The sequence below is a fragment of the Lepidochelys kempii genome, chromosome 8 (assembly GCF_965140285.1).
Source record: "Lepidochelys kempii isolate rLepKem1 chromosome 8, rLepKem1.hap1, whole genome shotgun sequence".
Classification (NCBI taxonomy): Eukaryota; Metazoa; Chordata; order Testudines; family Cheloniidae; genus Lepidochelys; species Lepidochelys kempii.
This window is the reverse complement of record NC_136387.1, coordinates 54005863-54029132: the sequence shown is the minus strand read 5'-3', so window position 1 is coordinate 54029132 and position 23270 is coordinate 54005863. Positions and strand designations below refer to the sequence as shown.

Here is a 23270-nt window from a genome sequence, read left to right as displayed (position 1 = left end):
GAAGTGGATGTGTGTTTCCAGGGGCAAATTATTTATTTGCATTAATAAGTAACATTGTCTTTAAAAGTAAGATGCATTGAGGAAATCCCATGGATAGTGTAGTAGTTATTAAAAGAGGTTCGGGGCCAAATGCTCAGCTGGTGTAAGTCAGGGCAGCTCTAGATGAAGCTAGCCTAATTTACACCAGCTGAGGAGCTAAATGGTATTATTTAATTCTCTACCCCTACAAGTGTCAGCACTTTTCATTATTATTACTCTATGTTGCTCTGACCCAGTTAAGTAAAATCACTAATCCAATAGTTCAGGGGTCCCTGCTAATTATGGAAAACCTGTTAGAAAATTAATTGGGGCAAACCTGGAAATACCTGCTCTGATTTTACTTAGTGCTTAACAAGGAACAAATCCTATTGACTTCTCTGCGCCTCATTTTCATTTACACTAAGGCCCTTTTACACTGTCACAGCAGTGCAAAGAAACAGCTATATACAAGAAACCCATGGACCACCACACTTACTTTCACAGATCCAGTAACCATCCAAAACACACCAAGTTATCTGCTAGCTACAGCCACGCACTCAGATACCACAGAATATGTTCCAAGGAGAAAGTCCGGGGCATACATGTTAGCACACTGAAAACTGCCTTCACCAAACAAGGACAGTCCACCAGAGAGGTGGATTGCATCATAGAACAGGCCATGCAAATACCCTGAGAGAACCTGTTTCAATACAGAAATAACCACCACCATCCTGACTGCACACCCCTACTTGTCACTTACCACCCCACACTGGAACCTGTACGGGATATAATCAAACACTTACAACCCATATACCATGGGGACCCCATCCTGAAAGACATCTTTCCTGAACCCCCACTTCTGGCCTTCAATCAACCCCCCAGCCTCTCCAAGTGCATCATCAGAAGCAAGTTGCCCACAGACCAGGACACTCCAAATCAACGTGGCACCAGACCCTGTCAGAACAACAGATGTAAAACCTGCAGACAGATCTCCACGGCTACTATGTTCAACACCCCCCACAGGACACCTTTCAAGATCCATGAGTCCTACACATGCCTATCACAACATGTGGTGTACCTCTTCAAGCGCACTAAACCCCCCCATAACAACTATGTGGCTGAAACCAGACAGTCACTACGCTCTCAAATGAACTCACATAGGAAAATGATAAAAGTCAAAAAACACCAGATCACCTGTGGGTGAATGCTTTTCACAAAACAATCACTCTATCTAACTTCTCAGTCCTCATCCTCAAAGGAAACCTACACACCATCTTCAAAAGACAAGCCTGGGAGCTTAAACTCATAACTTTGCTAGACATTAAAAATCATTGTCTGAATAAAAACACTGGATTTATGGCTTATTATAACAATCTGTACTCCACTAACAACCCGCTCTGCCTCCCCCGCTCCTTCCTTTTCCCCCTATGACTGGAGTGCTGTTAATGGACCACTTCACCTTGAATGGTCCCTTGAAATCTGTGTTAACTACATATATTAAAACAATCGGTACCACTTTGTATTTAGCATGTATCTGACACTCTGGGTATGTTTCCCAGACCGGAAGTAGAGCTCTGTGTAAGCTCAAAAGTTGGTCCAATAAAATATATTACCTCCTACATCTTGTCTCTTAGTGTAAATGATAGTCAGGCCCAGGAGGAGAGTTTGCTCGAGACAAGATTGAATAAAAATCTGAATAAAAACTTCGGCACTTAAACCAATGTATTTCCCCCTCCACCGGTGCATAGTACTTTGTATGTTCAGATAGCAAAATAATGTGGCACATAATGTGAAATATTTTTTGAACCATTAAAAGTTGAAACATTCTATGTAATCAATCGGTTCATGCCACAGATACAATAAAAAACCAGCGAGACTTACACTGCTGTTAAGATGAGTTTCAAAGGGTGCGAATATTCAATCTACTTTAGCAGCAGTTTCAAAATTGTGAAATTGAGCGTAACCATGTGACCGTTCAACAAAGACCTACTCCAGTGCCCACAGATGTCAATGGGAGCTTTGTTGTAGCTTTCTCTAGGTGCTGGGTGAGCTCCCAAATGGGCAAGACCCTGTTTCCAATTTTGCACAACAGGTCACGCATTGCAGCCTATTTAATAATAAAATCGGTCTCTGATTAGTTCTCCGTCGAAAAATGGTTTCCTTATTAAACAAACAATCTAGACTTAGCATGTACCAAGAGGCTTTGGTTTTTCAAAATGGGTCTAACTGGCACAATCAGCTGGTCATGTGGATTTCCTACAGGAAAGGCAATTTCTTTCCTTTACGTATCTCGTCTAAGCATGCTTTTCCTAGAAAAGCAGTAGATGGCAGTGGGTATTTAGGAAGTGGAATTTTCTGTTGCGTCATTCCTCGCAGATCTCCTTTTGCTGGAAATTGAAAAAACTTCATTTTCTTGCAACTGCTAGCAGCTAAGAATGAAAACTGCTCTATGCGTGAAATTTACCCCTAAGCAGAGGGCCAGAACAATGCCTCTGCACCACTTACATCCCACTCAATCATGCAAAACAGGGCCAACGTGGTGCATAGGCCCTCTCCAAGGAGGTGAATTTCATTCTTGGCTTCGAGGAAGCAGAAGGGTACAACAACAAAGACATCCTAACACACTGTAACAGACTGGGCACTGAAATGTAGACGTACAACTTAGCATGCAGAATATCTACAATTTGCATATGATTTACTGATTCACCCTATCATATGGCAGGGCTCAGCTAGTTCTGTATAACAGACAAGTCCTTCTGAGTATTTCACACAATGGGCAGATTCACTGAACTGGCTTGTACATTAGGCAATACTTACTGACTAGTCACAAATTATCCAATTAGGGGTAACGCGTGTATGTGAATATACTGCATGGGCAGAGAGGAAAGCCAGTGAAGAGGGAGGTGCCCAAGAAGGGAAATGTGTTCAGACTTTGTGGCAATTTTTTAAGATGTCCCTTTCTATCTCAGCTACACCCACCCACCCACACACTTGAATTGACGTGTTTTTTTCCCCGCACGTCTCTGGAAACTACACTCTGGATTTGCCATAAAAATGCTGCTTGAAGAGCCTTTCCCTAGCAGCCAGGTGTGAATTTTTAAGGCAAAGGGATAGCATGTTCCCTGAACAGAGAATAAATAAATTACCCTCCACACAGCAGTATGTTCTACCTTCTTCTCACCTTTCCCTCTTTTTTTCATTGAGCAGCCATGATATACGAGCTATGGTATATACTATCCACCTAAATATGAGCACTGACAAGCAGAACAGTTCCCAGAATTCCTTTTGCTTTCCCCTTTATTGCTTTATTGGACTTCAGAATCTGAACAGATTCTGGTCTAGGCCCTGGGGTGGATACTCAGAGGTGGGTATAAAAGGAGATCAGAGACACTGGGACACTGAAACCATGGCCTGATGCGGGATATTCATAGGTCCTACAGTGGTGGTTGCTACTGAAAAGGAATGATTGCAAGGGGGAGGGATACGAAGCACAGATCAACCAGTACTACAAGAGGAGACTTGGGTGAGCTGAAAACTTGACCTACGTTCAACTGTTACATTCTGATAAGGCACATCCTCTGGATTCTCTACATCTTTTAAAATGTGTTTTAACAGATCCGCCACTTTGTTGTTGAGAAAGTAAAACCCACCAACCCCTCTCCCACTCAATCCAACAGCCATCATTTTTGTGTAGCACACCCAAAACTATGTGCATTGGCTACCCCTCCCTTGATTCCTCTGCATCAAGCAGCTAGTGAACAAATACTGTTCCTGGAGCTATACCCACTGCTTCTTATATCACCCATCTTGCTGGTGTGCAGGGAGTGAAACAAGAAACAAGTCAGGCACATTGATCAGAGGAAGCCAAGGAAACATGGGCAGGGAAAGAAGTGAAATTCCATTGCCCCACTTCCAAGAGGCTGTGAAAAACAAGAGGGAATTAAATGAGAATTCTGTTTGATAAAAGCACAGTGGATGCTGCATATCCCTTCAACCACTTCCTGCTTGACAGTTGCCTCGTGCAAATTGTCTGGCACAGCCCATGGAGTCCTGTCTTTATGGATATGCCAAGCTGAACCTGGTGTTTCCTGTTTAGCTCCTAATTGAGTGCCTAAATTAGATTTGACTTCATAATTTTTTACAGCAGTTTCCAGTCAAATTGGACTGTGCTGACATCCATATTCTGATCTGTTTTTGTTTTTCCCCTGGCTGTCACATGATGATGAGACCCCTCCTGCCATTTCCCCTTTCCTGCTCCGTATGGTCTGCAAGCACGCAGTGTGCAACCCTGTTCCTGGGATGATGACGACAAGTAGAGATGCCTTGGAGGCTTCCATGGTGCTCACAAGAGGTCTGGGCAAGACAGGGGCCCTTCTAAAGTCAGGAACCGGAGGAGAGTTGGGATCTGGTTCCTGGATTTTGTGACTAACGGAGGGGAGAGTTCTGCTTACCAAAGCCGCGGTGGATGGATCTCTCTCTCTGTCTAGCACATCTGAGCTACTCATCCATGCCGCTCGCTCCCTCCCAGCGACTCATGCAGCCGCCTGCTTCCTGCTTTCTTCCCATGACTTGACATAATTCCAAAGCACTTGGCGCACCACTAAAGAGACAAAGAACTGATTCCAAAAGGGACTTCTAGACATAAAAGTAGATACAATACAACTCTTTTGCTGGAAGAGGGCCGAGATGAAAAAAACCCAGGAAATCAGAATGGGTTTCAAATTGACTTCACGCTTTGGTGACCAAAGAAGCCAAAGCTTTATGGGGAGAACTCACTTGGATACAGTGAGAACTGAACCAACCCATTGCTCAAAGCTCAAGTCACCTTGGGGGCCTGAAAAAGTCTGGATACCATTATTTATTATGTGCATTGTAGTGGTACCTCAAGGCTCCCAAGTGGGAGTGGTGGCCCACTGTGGCCCACTGTGTCCCATCCTGTTGGTTTGAGTATAGACTCTATCACCCATGTTAGGCGGGAGGGAACAGCTCTTTGTGCTTTTATCTGCCACTATGTGCCAGTAGACATGAGCAAAATCTGCTGGAAGATTTATTTTATGGCCTTAGTCAAGCTTGGATTTGTCTGCACCTGGGTCACATGCGCTATGGAGTGAGTTGCTATTTTCCAGGTGTGTGTTCCCTGCTGTTGGGATCGCTGTGCTTAGACCCACTGATTTAGTGACAGATCCATGCTCTGTCAGCCACATTTGTAAAAGCTATTTCAAGCATGTGTTCCTAAGGGAGATGACCCAGGGTGCATGTTCTCAGAAGGGTACCTCAGCGCAGACGCTGCCAGTGGCTCTTCTTAAAGGAGAACTCAGGGCGATAGCCCAGGTCTGCATTCCCAGTATGGAACTCCTAGGTGCATGCTCCGTAGAGCTGTCCCAAGTAATGGACCCTAACTCTTGACTCCTGTTTTAAGATGCCAGAGCTGGGTCTGTTAATCCCAGAGGAGGGTCTCTTTGCTTAGCTTAGATCTTTACCCCCTCCATGTGATCTGTGTCATGTTTCAGGCCGGGGTGCTTACCAGCCGCCGTCTGGTGAAGAGACCCAGCCCCAATGCACTAGCCTCTCAGCTCTTATAGCTTGGTGTATTCCCTTATTTGAAGCCTTTTAAGTGTGACGTCATCTGTGTTTCCAGGCCACGTGCTTTGTCCTCTTCGCCCACATTCCAGCTAGCCAGAAACGAACACTGCAGGGTTTTACCTACAGTGAAAATAACCCTTTGGCTGAGAAGCCAGCCAGAAGCACTGAGCAGGAGTCTCCACTGCTCCATCTGGAGGCAGCTCCTCCGGCCTGTCTGCTCACACTGCTTTCCCATTTGATACTGCACCTCCCACCCCTCTCATGGTCCCTTACTCAGAGCCTTGTTAGGAGCATGCAAATGCCATCACCCTGTCATGCAACAAGTTAGGGCAGCTGAGTTCAGCGTGCAGGAAGCTTATGTCCACCATACTCATTGACACAGGGCCAAGTCCAGCAGTGATGTCAATAATGGTGTAAGCTACCTGCTGGGTGTCAAGGTGGCCAGCGCATGGGGAGAAGCACATAGGTGGGAGTAGTGTGATTGGTATCTATGTGGCAAAAATAGCCCCCAAACCCAGGTCTCAGCTGGTGTGATTAATCAGGGTACCTCTATTGAGTTCAACAGAGCTTTGCTGATTTACACCAGCTGAGAATCTCACCCTGCTTTGTTATTCTCTGGGGGCCAGCTCCTGATTTAAGAGGGTACACCTGTCTCTGAAGTCAGTGGTGATTGCACCTGCTTACACCAGGGTCCAGTTTGATCCTGGGGATGCAGGGGATGGAGCAGAAATAAGTTAAAGCAGCACGACCAACTTTATCTTATATCCTCCTGTACGTGTCTTCTCCTGCTCTGTCCTCTACCCCTTCTGTACCTTCAGCATGTAAATTAGACTGGTGTTACACATCTTGCCTGATTCATGGGTCTGCTCTGCTGCTTTGCCAGCTTCACTGGCTTCCTGACTATTCCTCCTGTGTGAGGGAATTCCCCACCAGGCCTAGGGCTGGGTAGGGCCCCTCCCAACCCCAAGGTAGAGGGCATTCCTGTGAAAAAAGGGAAGTGCCAGAGTGTCCCTGAAACCTGGTGATCCCCAGCTGCTGGGAGGAGTCCTGTGGGGACATGGGCAGCTGGGCATTAACTAGAGCAGCCCTTAGGTTGGTCTAACTTATGCTGGGTCCAGAATGATATAAGGAAGGGCATGGGGAAGGGAAGATCATTTGTTATATGTTTGTACAGTGCCAACGTAAATGTTAAATAATAACAATAAAGATAGGACAAAACCTATTTCATGTGAGCTGTAAGCCTGATTCTGAGCTCACTGAGCCAGGTGTAAATCAGGAGTATCTCCACTCTTGTCCATAGAGTTACTTGGGTCTAAGACTGTTGTGAGGTCAGACTCAGGGCCCAGAGGTTGTACATAGCACCAAGCAGCAACGCCTAGCTGCAGTATGATGGAGCTGTGCTGTCACATGGCTCGGCGGTTCCCTCCAGCTGATTCAGGAGGGGCATAGCCAAGAGCCAAAGGGGCAGCTGGTCAGTCCAGTCAGACAGAAAGGGCCCATGACACAGGGATATGGGGGCAAAGGGAGTGTGTGTTTAAAACCATGGAGGTGGGAGGGACTCTCCCAACTCTAGCAGAGAGCTATCCTGTGCTGCAAGAAGCAAGAAAAACAGGGGGCCAGATCCTTTGCTGGTGTGAATGTATTTCAGTTATAGTTATAGCTTGCTGAGGGCCCGTCCTGACAGGTGGAATCCATTAATCACATGCCAGCTATGGATACCGGTTGATAGTAGCAGCTCTAATTGGCTTCTCAGGACCAGCCAGCTGCCTAGCCATCTGCAACTCAGTGGCTGACAGCCCCTTCTGCACCCACCCAGCCCCCAAGTGGTCTTGGCAATGTCCTTGTGGGTGCATGGAATCACATATCACTGGCCATGGACATCTGCAGGACACATTCATTATCCACCTCTCTTCCCCACCCCATGGTGGCTACATGGCAACCAGGCAACCTCTACCCTTCCACCGTGATACTTTTGGCCAGAATGAGAGTTGATCTCTCTAGCATCTTGGCCAAATTCCAACTCTGGGTAACCACTTCCTGTTCCCTTAAGTTCCCTGGTGAGGGGTACTTGTTGCACATTCCTAACAGCTCTTTTAATGTCACCCACCTTTGGATTACAAATGGGCACAAGGCAAAGCTACCTCTCTCCCACTTCTTTTCAATTGTTCCTTTGACTGTTTAACAACCACTCAGAACAATCATCTGACTGGTAGCTGGGGCATTGGTAGTGGGTGCTGCTTGTAAGTCTGCAAGCAGATGCTCTCTTATTCCTTAACGAGCCAGGGAAGCCTGCTCCTCTTCTTCTGGATTTATTTGACCAAGCCCTGTGGAAAATGGGCTGCATGCAAAAGTAACTGTTGGAAATCTAACCCGCCGGCTGCCCTCACAGAGCTGTACAAACCTGACCAGAGACCAACCCAGCAGTGAAAGTTCTTGCTTGGGGCGGGTAAGTGGCAGACCGGTGATCTCAAATACAGCCTTCACTGCAGGGCAACCAGGGAAGCAGTCTCAGGATGGGACACCTGTCTCTATCTTTCACAGGAAGAGGGTTGTGGGGGTGAACAACACTGACCTGAGGTTCAGTTATGTTCTTGCTAGGATTCCTCCGAAGATACCAGCTCTAAGGGTATGTAACCCTTCCGCCAGGCCAAGTTGATAGCAGCAAGGGCCGGGTTCAGTACACAGGGATTCCCTCTCATCAAAGCAAATGCAAAACTGGCTCGAGCCCCCACCCAGTGATCTGGGAAAATCTTACACACCCCCTGGGCGCCTCAAAGAGGCAATACTTCCCCTCTCGCAAGCACAGAGTCTCGGTGTAGCAGAGAATCTTTAATAACATGAGGTAAACGACATCAGCATTAAATTGGGGAAACACCACAACTAGTGTTCATTAACCAAACCATGAGCAAAGACCCACCCCAGCAAATTGGGCCACATCCTTTCCCTGGGGTTCTTGAGTCCCAGAACCCAAACGTCTCCTGAGTCCAGCAATCCACAAATCACCCAAAGTCCAAAAAGTCCAGCCCCAGAGTTCAAAAGTTCATCTGCATAGTGTTACTCCCCAGTCTGGCTAAAATGTGCCTGTGTGTGGGGGAAAGAGGTAAGGGGCACCTTACGTGTCCTGAAGCTGACTGCCCCACAGGGCTCTGCTCTGCTGTCTCACGAACAGTTCCGCTCCACCACGACAGGCTCCGCTCTGCACAGCTCGCCGTCTCACAAACACTCCGCTGTCTCACAAACGGCTCCGCTCTGCACAGCTCACCGCACCGTCTCACGAACACTCCGCCAGCCTAGCCACGAACAGCACCACTGCACTCTAGATCTTCCAGCTCCCCACTACTTGACACAGTGCTCAGTGATTCCAGCTCTCAGTGATTCCAGCTTATAGTAGTGGAAGCCTTAGTGCTGGTGCACCATAAGGCCAAAGTGAATTCAGCCCAGTACCTGTAGCAAGACTCTTAATAGACCCAAAATTAGCACTGACATTCCACAGTGGAGAGAGACAGAGGTGCAATTGGTGTTTCAGGCCCTCACAAAGGGGCCCACACCACCAGGTACTAACACCTGTCTCAAGCCCCTCTCAATTCACAGAGTTTTGGGACCCATGTCCCTTGCCTAGCAAGTGCTACTTATTTGATGGTGAGTCCCTCCATCATAACAAAAGGCCAAGTACAATTCCAAGCACAGTTCCCATAATCAGGGTAATAACAATTTATTCTTCCCGCCCCAATAACAGAGACACTGGGGATCCCACAGCAGCCAAAGTGACCATTTGGGCAGTTATGGCCTCATTCTAGGCGGGGTGGGTGTGCCTATGCAAATGAGATCAGCCCCTGAAGTTCTTTTCCACAACTTGCCACAACTCACCACCAGATGTCAGGGTGGAGCTCATCCTGACTCTGCTTACAGGTATAACAGTTATTAAGAACCTCACGCAGGCCCGGTGCCTTCCTGTGTCTCACAGAGTAAAGGATCCAACCAGCATCCGTGAGGCCGGTTTATACCAGGAGCCATCATAGTTGCCCCTGTGTGGGTGGCTGGGGGAGAGAGAAGACCCATGACAGCCTTCCCCATGCAGCCCTCCAGACGTTGGAGGCTGCCAGCAAGCAGCTTACACTCCCAGAATGCAAGTGGGGGAGGGCCTGCCACCACTGCGCCCTGAGGAGGGTGTCAGGGAAGACTGGGGGGTGAGCAGGGGCCCTACCCCCCGCCAATGGTTAGTTCTTGGAGGGCAGGGCCAGGGCTCTTCTTCTCCAATAATTATTACTCCTCCACTGTGGGCTTAATCCAAAGCCACTGAAGGGAATGGAAAGTTCCACGGTTGGTGGATCAAGGTGGTTGCCTTCCTCGTACAGCAGGAGAGGAACTGAATGCAAAAAAAATCTCTTTTATCCAAAGGGCGAGGTCCAGGCCTCCCGTCAATGCCAGTAGGGTTCTGCAAGGCCAGGCCTCCCCTCCCAGTAGGGTGCAGCTGGACCTCCCCAGCTCTCTGCAGCTTCAGCTGCAGTGGGAGTCTCCAGCAAGTCACTGGTCAGTGTCAGTCAGACAGCCAGACGGCAGGATGCTCAGACACCGCTGTGAGGAACATTGCACAGATACCTAGCTAGAGTCGACAGACCGAAACCAGCTCAGTGGGCTGGGCACGGACACAGGGCTCCATTCTCTCTATCAGGCAGGGCCGCAGTGGGTTCCGCTGCTGTAACCACTGCAAAAGGGGGCAATTTTAAGAAAATGGAAAATCTTTATCTGCAGCGTGTAAAGAATGACTGTGTGAAATGGCGAACATCTCCTTGATACTGCAAACGGGGCACACTGCTAGACAGTGCACAAAAGAAGATACCGCGCCTACCTCAATGGGGTCCTGGTCTGTACCTAGGGCTCCTCGGAACTAAAATAACAGGAATAATAATAACTAATAACTGATAATACCGCACCCCGAGGTGCTCACTGTACCTGAAATACACCACAGGGTGCAGGGCTGGCGTATAGGCACCCAGCCATAGGGTTCAGATTCCTATGGGTAGGGCACAGCACCCTAAGGTTAAGGTACCTCTGAGTAGGGTACTTGGAGCTAGAGTTAGGGTTCATACGGGTAGGATTCCCAGCCCTAGGGTTAGGGTTCCCCTAGATAGGGTACCCTGAGCTAGGGTTAGAGTTTGCATGTGTAGGGTAATTGGAGAGAGGGTTAGGGTTGATATGGATACGGCTCCACGCCCTAAGGTTAGGGTTCCCCTGGGTAGGGTACTTGGAACTAGGGTAAGGGTTTCTGTGGGCAGGGCTCCCAGCCCTAGGGTTAGGGCTAATATGGGTAGAGCTTCCTGTCCTAGGATTAGGGTTCCCAGGGGTAGGTCTCTCTGCCCTAGCTTAGGGTCCCCCTCTATGGTTAGGGGTCCTATGGGTAGGGCTAGGGTTCCTAGGGGTAGGGTACTTGGAGTTAGGGTTACGGTTGCTACAGGTACCATTCCATTTAACTCTTATAGGTAGGGCACCCTACTATAAACACAGCTGGGTTTGGTTTCCCAGCTCTCCCCTTTTGATGTGCGATAGCTGGCCCAGAGCAAGGTGGCTGTCCCCTTTAAATCACTATCTCACCACCAGAATACAGGTTGGATCTCTCCAGAAAGTTCAACCAGCAGCAAGCTGGTGGCAGGAAGGGAACAGTGAGTTGCCATGGCAATGCTGACTTTTCAGAGGAATAGAACTGCTCCTTTGCTAAACCTCATTCTTACGGAGGGCTCTGGCCACAGAAATGGGCCCTGATTCCACTCTTCCGGTCGGACCCTGAACTGGGTTAATGGCTGAGAATAAGAATTGTCCACATGACTCCATGGAAACCCAGTTTGCTGCAGCTCCCATCCAGCTGCTCTCCTGAGAGGGCTGGGAAGGGGAAAGTTTGCCTTCATTTGTAAACCTTTCACGTGTTTCCTTCTGGTGCAGCCTTTTTCCTGTCACCCACAGCTACAGCACTAGCCATTTCTGCATTCAGCTGCCACCCTCCTCACCTTCTCCCAGATTAACCCGTTGATTTCTCTCCAGACCTAGGTCTATCACCTTCTCCATGACCTTGCTCTCCACTCATGGCATGCCGCACCGGATGCCAAAGAGAACCCTTTATGGTTACAAGAAGCAAAGATGGTGGGCATTGACCGACAATGGCCAGCAGAAGAGAAACGGGTCAAGGGTGTTAGACCTGATTCTCCTCTCACTCCCACCACTGTGTACATCTGGAGTAACTCCATCGCAGCCACAGGTGTTACACTGATGTAAAACGGGGTGAGATCAGAATTAAACCCTGTGTGCCTTGCCTATAACTTCTGCCATCACTATAGGATGCTGCATGCCACAGTGTGTCTGGAAAGCCAGCCTCCCTGTTAGGGCAGGTCTACACTTAAAATGCTTCTTCCCCCGTCGGCGTAGTTAATCCACCTCTGCAAGAGGTGGTAGCTTTCCCGCCAACATAGCGCTGTCTACTCCGGGGCTTAGGACGGTATAACTACATCACTCAGGGGTTAGGTGGGATTTTTCACACCCCTGACTGACACAGTTATACCAACATAAGTCTAGTGTAAACCTGGCCTTAGCAATATAATGCCTGAGCTGGTCCAGAACTTTCAGAGTCCCCAGATTTCTTACTATTGTGGGTAGGCTGAGTGAGGGCCGTAGTCTGTACAGGGAGCCTTGATCTGTGGCCACCGCGGGCAGGGAGAGTCCCTGGTCTTGTGGAAGGAGAGAGCCCAGGCAGGGGATCATATGAGCAAAAGGGACTCTCCTCTCATCATCCAGTAGGCTGGAACAGGACCTGGACCTATGCAAAAAAGCACTGAAAATCTCAGCCTAAGTGCCTTGCCCGTGGGAGTCGATGACAGAGTGGGCCCTATCCCACTCACACCATACTAGCCTTCTGACATGGTCCCCACACACACACCTACAACATCTGGGTCCCTCCCCCATGCCCTGACCCATCTCAGCGATCCACCACTAGGCTTCATGACCTCTCAAGGTCCTTTCCAGTCCTATGATTCTATGATTCATACCTAACGCTGCACACACGGTTCATCTGGCATGCGGGTAGTGAAGAATTTAACATCAGTGATGAAATAGCCAGCACCAGCTTGCTGGGCCAATGCACATGCATGCTGTGTAATCCTCATACCAAAAAGCTGGAGAGATTCTGCCCCCTGGACTCCCGCTCATTGATCCACTCACCCAAGCCGAGGGGGAATGTTCAGCAACTTGAAAAGAATCTCAGCATCTGGCCCAGTCTACACTGGAAAATGGTAAGACGGGCCAGCACTCCTGACCCATCATACTGTTGTGACAAACAGGAATTGCATTAGCGCCGTGGGTATTTATTGCTGTGGTTTCCTCGATAGTGGCAATTCAAGCTCTTTCTTTCTTTTCCCCTTTGAAGGCAGGGTCGGGTTACCAGGGCAAATGGTATACACCAGGAAACCAGCCTATTAGAACAGGAGCCCAGGACAAAGGCAAGAATGGGACTCAGAGGCTGCCATCATCATCAGATCAGAATCCAAGGCCAGAGGCTTCTGGGATTCAGCAGCTGGGGGTTTTCACTGCTGCTGTTTTGCTTTGCTGCTATCAGGAGTCAGCCTGAGCTTGCTTTTCTCTCCTGTTAATTGGGTTTTGGTGAGATCTCACTATTACACCAGCACTCACTAACACGCCTCAGTCATACTCATTTGCACAATGTCAACCGGCACTGCATAAACAGGCTAGAGAGGCAGCAGAAGAAGCGGGACAGCAGTTTTAATGGTGAAATTGCTGGGTCAGCTTTGATGGTGGTCTCAGTGTTTCCACAGGAAATGCCAGTTGAATTCCCAGTCCCTATCCCTATCTCGTGTTCCCTTCTGGATCCTGGCCAGGGGGTGGGGGGGATACGTGCAGGCAGTGTGTTCAGTCCATAGGTGGAGGGAGCGCTTCTCATTGCTTCACAGCACCCTCTTCTGGCTGATTCAGGAGAGCATTCAGGGGTTCCAAAGAAAGTAACGTTTGTGGCTGAAGGATGAGGAACAATAGGAGAGAGCTCAAGGATGGGGGAAATGTGTTCTAGAATGGTGGGTGGGTGTGTGTAAATGTGTTCTAGAATGGTGGGTGGGTGGGTGTGTAGAAATGTGTGCTAGAATGGTGTGGGTGGGTGTGAAGGGTCGGGGAAATGTGTTCTAGAATGGTGGGTGGGTGTGTAGAAATGTGTTCTAGAATGGTGTGGGTGGGTGTGTAGAAATGTGTGCTAGAATGGTGTGTGTGTGTGTAGAAATGTGTTCTAGAATGGTGGGTGGGTGTGTAGAAATGTGTTCTAGAATGGTGTGGGTGGGTGTGTAGAAATGTGTTCTGGAATGGTGTGTGTGTGTGTAGAAATGTGTTCTAGAATGGTGGGTGGGGTGGGTGGGTGTGAAGGGTCGGGGAAATGTGTTCTAGAATGGGGTGGGTGTATCCTCGGGGTTCTGGAGGGGGTGGGGAGAAGCCAATGTTCCCTCCAACGAAGGGGGGCGCAGGGGGCATTTAGTGGGACATGGAGAAAGAGACCAGCAGGGTGGAACATGGGGAAAAGGACCAGGAGTGGCAGGACCCAGGAGAAAACAGCCCACAAGTATCAAAAAATGAGAGCTGGCAAAGGTTGTATTCACCCTGTCACTAAGCACAGCTTTGAGAAACCTGCTCGCTCAGGGGAAACGCTGACCAAGGCCCACCATCCTGACAAGAGAGGTATATGACGGGGTGTTAACTGTACTGAAGAAGGCACTTTACCTCCTCTTCCTGGCAATAAGCTTTCACACCACAGGGCTGCAGCAGAACTGTTGTTTCCTGTTTGCAGAGAAAGCTGGGGCAAAACACATTCCAACATATGGGACTTGTGTGGGACAGAGAAGTACCAGGAATGCTGACTTGGAACATACTGAACTAATTCATCCCTCCAGGCCACTTCACTGCCTCATGCACATGCTACACAAACAGTTTATATAACACAAGCTGGCTGTGCCAGACGCCCCTCCTTCTGGCTGGGGGCGTGCTGCTCAAGTGACTTTAACACAAGCGTGCACATCTGTCAGGCTACATCAGCCGCACAGGGAGGGGAGAAATATTTTAGGAGAGGACACTTGCCTCTCAGCTTGCAGAGGAGCCTTTACTTAGTTAATATCTTGTGCTCTGTGGGCCTGATCCTGCTCCCGTCTAAGTCAAGAGCAAACTCCCATTGACTTCTGTGGGTGCAGGTTTGGGTCCAGCACGGGCAACTTTAAGGAGCACATCTACTCAGCTAACTGAATGTCCACCCTGCCCCATTGCAGCACGTACCATATGGGGTCTGATGGAAAACCTACGAGGGGCTCTCCTGGCATGGTCTGGGCTGTGGTTGGTCCTTGGTCAGAGACCCAGGTCAGCCTTTGCAGAGCTGCACAGAAGCCCAGAACTGGAATATCAGGAGCATTCTGTAAGTTAGGATTCAGATTCAAAAACAGCCATGTGGGAGGGAACCCAGGACTGGACTGGCATGGGTGTTTCAGAGATGGGGAAGATATGTGTGACCAGAGCCTGTCTGGGTCCTGCACTCACCCTGACTGGGGCCAGTCCTCTTGGTGTGTCACTCTTATGAAAACAAAATCCACACACAGCTCTTACCTAACACCAGAGTGAGATATCGCAGCAGGAGGCTCCCTGCTGGCTGGTGGGGGGCTCATCTGAACAGGCAGTGCTGGGTTGAAAGCAGAGAGACAAGCACCAACAGGAGGAAGAGCATTGCAGCAGGAAGCACCCGAGTTTTGCTGACTGGAAAACAGACTTATGGATACTGACTTCTAAGAACTGCTGAAGAGGAAACATTGTTGCTCGGGCACAATATTGCAGCCTGCAAAGAGATGTAGCAATTGTCAGTGCTCACTAGTAAAGAGAGAATAGTTAGATATCAGACACAAGTACATCCCTTCCCTATCCATCCACCTGCAGCCAGAGAAGATGGCAGAGGACAGCCTATCCTACTGCTCTTGTCATTCCCAACATCAGCCACATGGCAATACTGTGGTTTCCCATCACCTCTCTATGCACTCCACATGCAGCCCCTACAAAACTCCCCCCGCCCTTTCCTGTGTGCGGCACGTAATGTGTCTACCGATTTCCTGTGTAGCTGTTTCACAGTACACAGGAGTTACTACTTCAGTCGGGTTGGCGTCATCTGGAGGGCGCAAGGCTCCTGGGGTATCATCCAGGAATGGATCTACCTTCTCAGCACCCTCCTCAGCCCGTTACCTCAGATCAAGAGCTAGAACAGCCTCAGGAGGCAGGGTCCTTAGGGTTCTGGTCTCCCCCTATTCAGATTAGCATTGGGTCCCTAAATCCAGCCCTCTCCTAGAATAACTGTGATGTTTGTATCTCCAGGCATTGACCCAACACCGTTACATCATGCTGACAAAATACGGCATCCAAAATGATTTGGGGGACTTAACTGCCCCCTGGGAGAGACCCACAGAAATCAGGACATCCTGTGACTTCCCGAATGAGTGGCCACCTCAGTGGAGTTAGCCGGAACCTCCTGCAAACGTAAGTAATGGGAGTTGCCTAACACTGGCCCTAAATTACCCATCAGAACAGCAAGGGGCACAGCCTGTTTCAAACTCCCAGAGGGAACAGGGAGGGTGTGGGGACATAAATCAACACATAGCTAGGACACCAGGGCTTGTATACAGATCACATACCCACTGGCTAGCCTGGAAATAAGAGACACAAAATCTGCTCTCTGACATCCAAGAATTATTTCCCTCTGCTACGCTTGCCAAAGTTAAGAAAAACAAACAACCCAATCACACACGAACATTGTTGCATATGGGCTCTCCCAGTCCCAATTAATTCCTCATCTCAGCAAATACGATGCCATGACTTCAGTGGAAATTTCCAAATCAGTGGCAGCCACAGCTCCCAAATGTCCAGCTCTTAGTTCCTGATAGAGTGAGGGTGGATAAGGCTCAGGTCTGGATGCACATGCAGTATGTATAGGTTCACATTCCCCACAAAAGACCTGTACCTCATAACACCTGATTATTATTCATCCTTCACAAGAACTCAGGCCTGCACCTTAATATCTGGGGCTAGATTCTGAGCTGGTGGAAACCAGCAGAACTCCTAGGAAGTCAGTGGAGCTTTGCCAATTCAAGCCAGCTCAGGATCTGGTCCCCACTTCTAATTCTGGTTTATTGGGAAAGACAACCTAGGCATTGGTGTGTATTCCAACCTCGGAATGTCATTCCCCTGCCATAGGAATTGGAAGTGGGGAAGGCAGAAGTGTACCTTAATATCTGATCCTGGGTCTACAGACATGGTAACAGCTTTCAAGTACATAACAGGTTGTTACAAGGAGGAGGGTAAAAAATTGTTCTCCTTAACCTCCGAGGCTAGGACAAGAAGTAATGGGCTTAAATTGTAGCAAAGGAGGTTGGACATTAGGACAAACTTCCCAATTGTCAGGATAGTTAAGCACTGAAATAAATTGCCTAGAGATGCTGTGAAATGTCCATCACTGGAGGTTCTTAAGAACAAACACCTGTCAGGAATGGTTTAGTTATTACATAGCCCTGCCTTGGGTGCAGGGGTCTGGACTACATAACCTCTTGAGATCCCTTCCAGTCCTACACTTCTATGATATGCTTCCAGGCCAGATCCCTTGGCTGCTGTAAGTCTCTCTAGCTTTGGTGAAGTCTGTTGATTTACAGCAGCTGAAGATCTGGCCCTCTGTGTGTTTATATGCTGGGATGTTTACTGAGGGAGCAGCAATTCCTACTGCCGGTGCCAGGCTGGCGACGAGAGAATGACTGTTCAGCAAAGTCAGGAGGTGGTGGGGGGGTGACTACAGCAGGCAGGAAAGTCTTAAAGATCTGGTCAGATGCAGAACTGGTGAGAGCCAATCCCTGCCTTCCTCTTTCAATCTCTCCTCCCCGCTCCCCCAGTGCTGGCCCTGGCTCTTGCTGAGTCAATTCATAAACAGGGAACACAGATCTGGCTGCGGTCCCTGCTTGATTTCAAAAGGAGATTGGGAAGTTTCTGTGTAGAACTCAAAAGAATGGCTGACTGAAGCTGGCTGGGGGGAGGGACATGTGGGCTGCTTCCAACTTCACACAGCCCCCTCCTTCCCCCTCGCTGAAGAAAACAAGCAAAGCTGGAGGAAAACATGTTGTTCCCTGCAAAGCTTCGCCAGAACTGCTTGCATTATACATCTTGGGACACAAAGGCCCCGGGGTGCTGGCTGCAAGCTGATTGGATGGTGGAGGGAAAGAGAGGCGGTTTAACTGTTACCGGGCAGACTTGAAATACATTAATGGGGTGGGGGTGAGGAGTTTTGGGGGGTGGCAGGGCTGGAACATGTACAGCACTTGTTTTGTGCTCTGGGATTCCAGTTTGCCTCTTCCGGAGTTCTGGGACAGAGTGTCAGCTGCTCGGGTCCTATGATCATAATTTAGGACATGGAGATGGCAGGAACTTGGGGGAGGGGGGATCTTTCTGGGGAACAAGGGGCCTGCTGACTATTGTGCTGCTGAATGTCGCTATTGTGTGTTAGGGTGGTGGCTGGAAGTAGAACAATCACACTTTCATATCTACCGCTGACCTCCTTCCAAGCTCTCTGCAGACACGGGGCCATATCCATAACTGGTGGGGACGAGTGTAGCTAATGGGACAGGGGTGGAAAGATTCCCCCTCCCACACACACACTTTTTGGGAAAAATTCTCTTTGATTTTCTGCCAACAGAAAAGTCGGGTTTTGAACAAAAAAATGAAAACCAAAAGTGCTGCCACTGAGAAGAGGGGAAAAGGGAACGGGAAAGAAAGGGAGAAACACAAACTAAAGAGTCACTTTCAGCTTTTGTTTTTTGCTTTTGTCAAAAAAATGAAAATTTTTCAGTGAAACAAACTTTCTCCCAGGAAAACGTTCATTTCATTCAAAAAGCCACTTTCCACCGGCTCTAAGTACCTGTATTGATGTCAGTGGCATTACACTGATTTACACCAGCTGAGGATCTGTCCCATTAATCCTCACTACACTCCTACGGGGGAGGGGGGGCGAGTTTATTTGGGTTTATTGCTCATAAATTTTCCCAGTCATCAGTGTTAAAGGTCCAGAGCTTCAGCATGCTCCTGCGTTGGCGCCTTCTATTGGCACTGACATGGTTAATGGAGAAGGTGCCTTGTTTTTTTCATTCAGGGTTGCTATTTAATGTCCTTTACATTTTCCCTGCCAAGACTAGACTCTATTGGCATGAATTAGCCCTTTCCCTTTCCTTTTCTGCATAGCAACACAGGGAAGAGAGAAATGATGGAAAGACCTGCTTGGGTCCTGTCTCATAAGCATGCAAAAGTTTAGAGGCTGCAGAGACTTCAGTGTTGCCAACGCCCATGATTTCATTGAGTGTCTTGCAATATTTGGTGTTTTTAATTAAAGCCCCAGCTCCTGGAATTCTGTGATTTTGGGAGAATCTTAGCTTCTTTTTTTTAAAGTAAAATTTCTAACCCTCATGGTTCCAGAGAAAAAATTGAAAACATGACCTGAGTGCACCCGAAAGGCTCAGAAACCAAAAGGCAAAGAAAAGAAACTCCAATTTTTTTTTAAATATCACTTTTAAACCCAGCTCATGATTTTATCCGCTTGGGGTTGACAGGACTACAGAGGTGCAAAGTTGCCATGCTTACACACGGCCAAACTACTTGGATTCCAACCTGGGCTGGAGGTTTTGGAAGAAGAGATATCCTTGTGAGATTACTTCGGATTGTCTGAAAATACCATAAGAACTAGCTTGCCCCCAGTGTTTGGGCATTTCTCCTTCCAGACAGAATCTGTGAGGGCAGAGGCAGCTCAGAAATGAAATCTTGTGGGGAAATATTTAGTTGGAAAATTGTGAACCTCCAAAAATAACATGAGGTCACTGTATGTTTTGGGTGATGGTTTAGAGAAGGTTTGCCTTAAGGGGATGATAACCTCCGTCTCTTAAGATTGCTTCTTACATGGCTGCTCATAGCAAAGCTGAGATCAGGGCCCTGTTGTGCCAGGTGCTGTACAAACACCTAGGAAGAACCGGTCCCTGCTCTTAAGGGCTTACAATCTCAGGCCCCCATTGGGCAAGTTGTTCCCTGCAGGCAGACTCAATTAACAACAGTGAGGCTCCATTTGAGCACAAGGGTCTGCCCCTGTGACTCCAGAGGTGATTGGAGGAATGGGGCCTAAATAATTTTAGGAGTTGTCAAGGTTCCTTCCCCACTCTGAATTCTAGGGTACAGATGTGGGGACCTGCATGAAAGACCCCCCCCCAAGCTTATTCTTACCAACTTAGATTAAAAACTTCCCCAAGATACAATCTTTGCCTTGTCCTTGAACAGTATACTGCCACCACCAAGCGTTTTAAACAAAGAACAGGGAAAGAGACCACTTGGAGATGTCTTCCCCCAAAATATCCCCCCAAGCCCTACACCGTCTTTCCTGTGGAAGGCTTGATAAGAGTCCTCACCAATTTGTACAGATGAACACAGACCCAAACCCTTGGATCTTAAGAACAATGAAAAATCAATCAGGTTCTTAAAAGAAGAATTTTAATTAAAGAAAAGGTAAAAGGATCACCTCTGTAAAATCAGGATGGTAAATACCTTACAGGGTAATCAGATTCAAAACATAGAGAATCCCTCTAGGCAAAACCTTAAGTTACAAAAAGACACAAAAACAGGAATATACATTCCATCCAGCACAGCTTAGTTTACCAGCCATTAAACAAAAGAAAATCTAACGCATTTTCTAGCTAGATTACTGACTAATTTAACAGAAGTTGGAAAGTTTGCATTTCTGATCTGTTCCTGGCAAAAGCATCACACAGACAGACAGAACCCTTTGTTCCCTCCTCACTCCAGATTTGAAAGTATTTTGTCCTCTCATTGGTCATTTTGGGTCAGGTGCCAGCTAGGTAACCTTAGCTTCTTAACTCTTTACAGGTGAAAGGGTTTTGCCTCTGGCCAGGAGGGATTTTATAGCACTGTATACAGAAAGGTGGTTACCCTTCCCTTTATATTTATGACAGGAGTCCTAGTTTGAAAACGCTGGCCCTAAGTATAATAAATTATTATTAATTATTATTAGTGCAGAAGCACCCTGAAGAAATAAGCTAATAGAGTACACAGGATCACACTCATTGTCAATCTGTTAGTTAGCTCCGCATTAGCCAGACCATGTGCCATCCTCCTTCATGTGATTTCTAAGACATGGATGGCTATAGGGTCATCAATTCAGAAGCAGCCCCCAATTGGGATCAAACTCCCCCTGATTTTGATGGTGCAGGACTGACCCCCTATAAGACAAGGCCCAAGACTAACTGCAATGGGGAAAGGGTTTTAGAAAGTGCAGGCACAGAATGGGTAAGAAACAGGCCAGAATCCCAATACAAATTTCCCTCTTGGATCCAAACAGTGTCCTGTAATTGTGCTATTTACCTCTCTCTGCAGGCTCTCAGTTATATCATCTGAAGCACCCAGCCTGACCAGGTTCTCAGGCAGGAGGCTGGACTGGATGAACCATTGATCTATTCAGGAATGGCAATTCCTATTAGCTGTCATACATGAATCCCATGATTCATGCACTTCCCTGTGCTGGCTGGAATATCAGACCCGCTTAAGTGTTTGGGGTTTATGGCATCCTCTCAGAAAGCTCCAATCCTTGTTAGTGATAACTCCTTGACAGCCTCCTTTAGCTCATTTAGAAGCTTAGTTATAATGAGAGCAGACAATGTATTCCACATTCTGCATATGTATGATTTAGCTTTAGCTGGTGAGCATGGTGTGTCTATGTACATAGTCATTGATTCATCACACCATGTTCCCATGTAGGAGCTAACACACAGCAACACTTCTGCACTGTCCCTGCATGGTTGCCCCATACATTAAATTAATTACTCCTGGGAAAATTCTGCACCACTGGGCATGTGCAGAATTCATATCCCCCACAGACTTCTTTGCTTTCTTGCAGAAAAATGACTTTCTGATAGGGAAGCAAAGGGAATCTGCAAGAGCAGTCACACACCACTCCCTAGCCGTGCAGTCACAACATTTCAGGCACCCAGAGCAGCCGGTGGAGAGGTAAAGCCGGTGGAGACGCAACACCCCAGGCAGGGGCTCCTCCCCTGAGCTGGGATCAGCTGCTAGCCCCCGTGGGGCTGGAGGCAGAAGAGGACAGGACTTCCTCTTCCCCAGCAAGGAGTGTCTGGGGCTGTATCAGACCCCAGAAACCTCCCCCTGCTGCAGGAAGCTCAGCATCCTGCCCCTATCACGCCTCAACTCTGGGGGGAGGGGTCACTGTACAGGGAGCTGCTCCCCCATCCACCCAACCCCTGCTCATCCAGACCTCCCATACCCAGACACCCCTGCCAAGCCTCACTGGGTACATCCAGAACCCCCAACCCTCCATACCTTAACCCCACCCCACTGAACCTCAACCCCTGCATCTGCAGCCCCCTGCATCTGGAGCCCCTGCCTCCATACCGCCCACTGAGCTCCCTGCACTCAAACCCGCACCCCTGATGCTCCACCCCCTGGACCACTCTGAGCCCCCACATCCAGACTCCCACACCACACCACTGACCCCCAACTAACTGCACCCAGACCCCCACCCCACCAAGCCCCACTCCCCCAGCACCCAGAACCCCCCACTGGGACCCCCCACAACCAGATCCCTCCACAGAGCCCCAACTACCTTCACCTGGAAGCTCCCACAGAGTCCCATGGCCCCTGCACCTGGAACCCCCGCAATGAGCCTCTGTGCAGCCAGATCCCCCCACACCTAGACCCCCCTGCACTGAGCTGCCTGCAACCAAATTGTCCCACACAGGATCCTCTCACCCCACACGGAGCCCCTTCACACTTGGATCCTGCCTGGTTGAGCCTTCCTGCCTCACACCTGGTGCAGGGCCCCAGGGTGTTTCTGGGGCAGGCCCAGGCCTTGTGCTGAGTCAGAGTCGGGTGCAGCCTCACCACTGAGTCTGTGTCCCAGGGGTGGTGGGGCTGCAGGGTGATCTCCCACCTTCATGCAGCCAGTGGCCTGTGCTCCCCACTGCCATGCTGGAGCCTCCGCATTTATTTATTGACAAATAAAACTCGCAGAATTTTAAAATATTGTGTTCATAATTGTTAATTTTTTGGCACAGAATTTTTAATTTTTTAGCTCAGAATGCCCTCAGGAGTAAATTAAAGGCAGTGAAAAATCACAGTATGAAACTTGCAAGCATGAGAAATCTTACGGAAGGTCACCTGTGGCCAGAGGGGAAGACAGGACAGGTGGCTGATATGTGTCATGGTGACTGGGAGTCTCCTTGGGAAGAGGTAACAATCAGCACATTTGTATAAATTTGAAAACAAATCAAGGTGTCCACAGAGTTTGCTCATTAGGACCGGGACAGGGTATTTTAGATATGTGTTTGGTCTTGAGCTTTCTATTCATGGTTTCTCATTAGGACACAAACAACCTGTGGAGCTCTCCCAAATTCTGGTTGGCAGGATCTGAGCCCCTCATTAGTTCATAATCTTCTGCTTGGCCGCAGCAGAGAGACTAGGAAGAAGAAGAGGAGGAGGGAGTTGAATCAATTCAAGTTTTTGATTCAGTTTCTAAAGGAAAAAAAAGGTCCCACAAAATTAAGAAATGTTCC

The 23270-nt window shown here is 48.5% G+C and overlaps 1 long non-coding RNA gene across 1 annotated transcript in view; it reads right to left on the bottom strand.

Moving 5' to 3' along the window:
• Positions 1-13159: 13159 nt before the first annotated feature.
• Positions 13160-23270, bottom strand: part of LOC140915935 (uncharacterized) — a 28857-nt gene continuing 18746 nt past the window's right edge. The window contains exons 2-3 of the long non-coding RNA XR_012160327.1: positions 15235-15460; positions 13160-13614 (exon numbers count right to left, since the gene is read on the bottom strand). This is a non-coding gene — a long non-coding RNA (uncharacterized LOC140915935). The remainder of the gene's footprint in view (positions 13615-15234; positions 15461-23270) is intronic.